The sequence below is a fragment of the Ceratotherium simum genome, chromosome 31 (assembly GCF_057802395.1).
Source record: "Ceratotherium simum simum isolate JZ-2026a chromosome 31, ASM5780239v1, whole genome shotgun sequence".
Classification (NCBI taxonomy): domain Eukaryota; kingdom Metazoa; phylum Chordata; class Mammalia; order Perissodactyla; family Rhinocerotidae; genus Ceratotherium; species Ceratotherium simum.
In genome coordinates, this window is record NC_141930.1 from 25,422,235 (window position 1) to 25,428,234 (window position 6,000).

General features: G+C 36.7%; 1 protein-coding gene across 1 annotated transcript in view; it reads left to right on the top strand.

Annotated features, from left to right (window-relative positions):
• The window catches only part of CA8 (carbonic anhydrase 8 (inactive)), an 88,448-nt gene extending 84,757 nt beyond the window's left edge, over positions 1 to 3,691 (top strand). The window contains exon 9 of the mRNA XM_004435728.3: positions 3,172 to 3,691. The gene's annotated coding sequence lies outside the window, so the exon portion shown is untranslated. The remainder of the gene's footprint in view (positions 1 to 3,171) is intronic.
• The last annotated feature ends 2,309 nt before the right edge of the window (positions 3,692 to 6,000 follow it).

Below are 6,000 nucleotides of genomic sequence, written 5' to 3' on the forward strand. Positions count from 1 at the left end.
AATGCTGAAAAGTAAATTTCAAACACTTTGTGGAAAATAATAGACCATATGATAGTTCAATTTTCGGCTAGTGAGATGTCTGTAAAATCAACTGAAATCGTCACTAGTAGTTCAGTTATATGCCTGGGAGGCACTGTTGTCACGTTATATCTGTTGTCATATTGTCACACAAAACCTACAAAGTAAGTATTGATATCTGAGGCTCAGGAGGGCCAAGCAGATTGCCTAAAATCGTACAGCAAGTTGGTGGCAGAGCTGGGATTTGAACTCTGGTCTTCCTGCTTCACATCCATACCCTAGATTGTGATCAATTGAAACATTTTTCCAGGTAATCTGATATCTGCAATGAACAAGATCAAGCGTCCATCTTTGAGGGAAGCTAATATAAAGATCATCCTCAGAGTACCTTGGCATTGAGAGGTGACATTTTCTTTGTTTGAAAGACATAGAGGAGAAAAAGCTCAATAAGCATAGGGTATTATCTTTCTTTCTTCCATGAGGGAGATTTTAGCAGAGTTAGTACTTAAATTCACCAGCAGAGTCCACACTCAGGTAAATTGGAATTCATTCAGCATTTATTGAGCACCCTGTAAATCAAACCCTTAAAAGTTCAAAAATGAATGAGACACCAGTGAGCACATGCATCTATTGCGCCGTGGATGTATGTTCAATGTTAAAATGCCTTGGGTTAAGACTAGACCTTGTACGACTAGAGTGATTGCATATTTACTTACCTATCTTTTGTTTAATTGATGTTTTGGACTTTGGTAGCTTAATTTTTAAAATGGTTGGATATATTCTTAAAATGAAATTTCATTACTTTCATAAACGTGGAATATTTGCCTCTAGACTAGCCTTTCCCAAGTGTGTTCTGCAGAGCCTTGGTCCATCAAGATGTTTGTTAAATCAAGAGGTGACGGTCCACGTAAATTTGGAGAATGCTGGATATAATATCCTCTTTTTGGAGATTTGCAATGAACTCTGAGACTCTGAGATGGTTTTATATGAAAGAACCATATGTTACTATATGTAACCAGCGTTTCCAAAATTTTTTCAAACGTGGATTCATTTTTTTGGTCAACTTCTAGAGTTACGTGGAACGCATTTTATGAAACGGGATTCCAGATTATTTTCCTTTTCCAGAAAATTCATACATTGTGATCTGCAGGCTCCTTTTAGCCATGAAACGCTGTGGCTTTACAATTTTAATCATCAGTCAGTTTCATGTCAGTCACTTTGATTTATAATTTGTTGGGTTGTGTTGGAAAACCCAGAGTTGGTATGTTAAGAATATGCAGATTATTACCTGCTGAATGAGGAGGCACAAGCCACCCACAGGGAGTTGGCAGATAGCTCTCTCCTGGCATCTGAGCTTCCACTTTGTGGAAGTGGAAACCCTGGGGCCGTTTTGATTGAAGGTGCAGTTTCGATACACTCACACAAAGGAAGTAAAGTCACAAGGTTTATTGCTTACAAATCCCAGAATGGGGGCACAGTTAACCTTGGGAAGGGCAGTCCTCCATCCCAGGTCATGAGTAATCAGGAGATGTAGAGCAGGGTAGCAAGCACCTATTACTTATAAGGTGATTGAGGCAGCGGTCACTGATTTTTTGAGGGCTTAACTCTGAGCAGTCTTTTTAAAAGATGCCCTGGGAGAAGCAAGGTGGGAACTTGTGGCAGGAATCCTAATCTTTGGTCCTTATCTAAGTATCTAGACTCTGGGTGAGAACAAGGTTGTCATACTGTAAAATGCCTACATGCAACTCAGGCATGGGTTGCAATTGTCAAATATACATGTAAACAATGTCCTATTTTACCCTTGAAATCATATCTTTTTTTTGTTTTGTTTTTGTTTTGGTGAGGAAGATCAGCCCTGAGCTAACATCCATGCGAATCCTCCTCTTTTTGCTGAGGAAGACCGGCTCTGAGCTAACATCTGTTGCCAATCCTCCTTTTTTTCCCTTTTTCTCCCCAAAGCCCTAGTAGATAGTTGTATGTCATAGTTGCACATCCTTCTAGTTGCTGTTTGTGGGACGCCACCTCAGCATGGCCGGACAAGCGGTGTGTCGGTGCGCACCCGGGATCCGAACCTGGGCCGCCAGTAGCGAGCTTGCGCACCTAACCGCTAAGCCATGGAGCCAGCCCTGAAATCATATCTTTGATGCATAATCTTAAAGATATGATCATGAGTCACTATCTTCTTTGAAATGTAGTTTGGAAATATATACCCCAGCATTATAAATATTTTCTATTAAATTGTTCCAGAAATTATGTATATTTATATGTACATATGCATACGTGTGTGGACGTGTATATGTGTATATGTACAAGCACATCCACACACACATCATATATGGACAATTTTAAAGCATACTCCATTGTATCATAATTTATCAAGGAAGGAAGTAATTTGGTGTGTTTCCAGTTTTTTGCTGTAGTGAATATCCCTACACACAAAATCTTTGCATGATTGGACGGTTACATCTGTGTGTTAAGCTAGAAGTATAATTCTGGGTCAAAAGTATATGCATTCTAAATTTTAATAGCTATTCATTGTCCAAAAGGTTGGACCAGCTTACATTTAGCAACTGTATGAAAGTGTCAGCTTTACCTCTCCCATCTCTGGCAACACAAGTAGATGTTATTGAACTAAAATCTTAGCTAATATCGTTTTACTAAATGGAAATTCATTATCTCAAAAAGTACTATTGTTTCATGTGTTACTCTATATTTATTATTTATCCATTTATTTAATAGAATTGTAAAGTTATTTGGGGACTAAGAAGAAGTCTTTGTACTCAAGCAGTTACCATCTGTGATTACTATGCATGAAATTAATGACAATAACTTAAAACTTTATTTTATTATTAAACATGATATATAAATTTTTTCTTTAGAAAACAATTCAAGCATTAATTTATTTATTTTGATTGAAAATATTTGTTTCTATGAAATTTTGCTTTAATAGATTCTGCCGTAGAAATAAAATATCATAGCCTTTGTGGAAAAATTGCAGAGAGGAGGCACTTGAGCATGAAGATATTTTTCAGATGTCCACATTTTCTTATGACATTTTTAGTTTTTACTGTGTCTTGTTGGACTGTAAAAAGACTTTTCATTCTGCTGTGGAGAAAGTCAGTAACATAACTGATTCATTTTTTTTGCGTGAAGGAGGAAGACAATGGTCCTATAGTGCCCTTGGATGAGAAACGGAAACCTTTGAGCTGCAGCTTTGGTTTATCCTCAAATCCTGCATTGTTTGTCTTCGTCTAATCCAGCTGGATGGACATCTGTGACAGCTGCCAGTACACATGCTCTAATGAAATATTTGAAATGGCTGTACATTCAAAAGAAACGCCATATTGTATATCCACATCACTGCTGCTAGTATTCATATTTTTGCACATACTGTTTATTGCTTATGTGTAGAAAAAATGAAACTAGTTTTCAGAGTTGTTATTAATATGAATATATATATCATGCATTAATATTGAGACAGGAAAAATACATTTTCAGCGTTAGCAGTCCTTCGTTTCCTGTCTCCAATGGAAAATTCACTCATTCGGAGAATAATGTAATTCTTGATAATAAAATAAGAGTTTTGATCAAGAACAGCATACAGCTTCAAAATGGAATGTGGAGGATTAATAAAAATCATGGCTCATGTTATTTTTCAGCCCTCATACCACAATTAATGTCAGGCTCGTTTGTTATAGAATACAATTTGGGAGTTAATGCAAGAATGTAATGCTCAATTTATATATTACTTTCTTAGTTAAGGGATTTAATTGAATATATGAATCTAATTGTATTTGTTTGACATATTAGAAGCTGTGGTGTCTAGGAATTTGAGAAAAGTATAAGAAATAGAATAAAAAGAAAGTGGGTACCACATACTGGGAATAGCTTTATTTTCCATGATAAAAACAAAAATTTAATAGATCCTGTAACAATTTAATGTGGTACATTTTGTAAGACTTTAAAATATTTTATTCTATGGATTTCTCTTCTTATGGAGACGTTTCTTTCAAAGATGAGCAAAAATATCCTTATTTTAATTAATTTTAAGTGCTACTGGCAAATTTGAGCATATTCTTAGATGCAGTTAGATGTGACAGAATGAGATAATTTATGTAAAAGAGTGCCTGGCACAAAGCAAGTACTTAATAAATGTTATTTGTTGTTGTTATAATTATTGTTGTAAAACTAACGACTTCAATATCATAATCCCAATTTGGACGGATTTTGTGGTGCAAAATATCTAAATTATAAATAGAAACAATACAGATGGAATAAGTATGTGTTGAGAGATTTTAGATGCGTTGGGTAGCACTTGTATAATGAAAGCATTAAATACAAATAAGAATCACACCACGTATACCTGAAATCAGAAGTGAAGAAGCTTCATGGTGGAGCCTTGGGCAGGGAGAGATAGGGCCAGAGCTGCAGCAGAGTGAGGAAAGCCAAGGCTTGTGAAGGACCAGGATCTGTCAGTAGCCCTGGACCACATTAGGGCAGCATCAAGCAGAACCTCTGAGAGGCAGAGAGAGCTCCTAGAGTCTTCCCTTGTGTAGTTTTTTACATACAAAAATGAAGAAATGGCCAATCATGGTTACAAAAACTGTGGCACATTTAAACACTTCTAGACAAAAACTGATACCACACACTTGCCGAACATTGGCTGCAGGTGTAGCCTCATTTGTAGTTCACATCAAAAGACGAAATCTGAATCTTGTTGTGAATGAGAGGCCAGTCAGATGGTGGCCCGGCACTCCTTTGGTAGGTGCTGCCTTCAGGCCCTGGAACGAAACAGTACGCAGGCCCCCAGCCTCTCTGCTCCTGATGGGTTGGTACTGCGCAGCGCGGGACTGTTCTTGGACTTAACTTCTAATACTTCTTGTAGTCTCCAACCATCCTTCCCTGAAAAATGCAAAATAAGCACATCAACAAACTAATTCAAATGACTTTCATGGTATTATCTATTTGCTTATATTTCCCCCTCCAAAATGCTTTTTTTATTGAAACAATCAAATTTATTTACTGTATATTTTCTGAGTCAAAAGACTGAAATGAACTACTCGGTTCAGCTTGTGGTGTCTGTTGGTGAGATTGTGTGGAAGCTTAATATTCTTTAATATGTAAAACCCCTTCATTCCACAATTAGGTAGCTCAGACTTAGAATACGAATACTGTTTATAGTGATGCTTTTGTGGGAATAAACTTGAAAGGGTGATTTGTCAGTCAACAAAAGTGCAAGAAACTGATCTCAAATCTATCTTGTTTTCAAGGTGGCAGGGGAAAGAAAAGTAAAAGTATTTGATGGGCCCTGAAGGGAAGGAGCCTCCCAAAGCAAAAGTGTGTGTGCGGGAGGAGTTAACTAGGGATAAATGACAAATTTCACAGATCTTGAAATTTAATTTAGGGTAGATTTTGTTTACCTAACACAGGAAAAAAAGGCAACAAACTGAGGTGCGTTTTCACATAGCTTACACATATATAAGCACCTGACTCATGGTAATTAATGTTCCTGATGGTGTGTAAAGTAATATTGTCTCAGAAAGTTTGTCAGTTAATTTGAGTCTTCCTTTTTTTTTGTGGGTCAGTCTAGCTAAAGACTTGCTGATTTTGTTGATCCTTTCAAAGAACCAACGTTTGATTTTGTTGGTTTTCTCTCCCGTGTTTCTATTCTCTGTTCATTTAGTTCTGCTCTAATCTTTATTATTTCCTTCCTTCTGCTTGCTTTGGGTTTAGTCTGTGCTTTTTCCAGTATCTTAAGGTGGCAGGTTAGGTTATTGGTTTGAGATCTGCTTTTTTAATAAGGGCATTTGCAGTTCTAAATTTTCCTCTAAGCATTGCTTTGTGGGCATCCTGTAAGCTTTGTTTGTTATGTTTTTGTTTTCTTTCATCTCAAAGTATTTTCTAATTGGCCTTGTGTTTTCTTCTTTTATCGAGTGGTTATTTAGGAGTGTGTTGCTTAATTTCCACATATTTATGAATTCT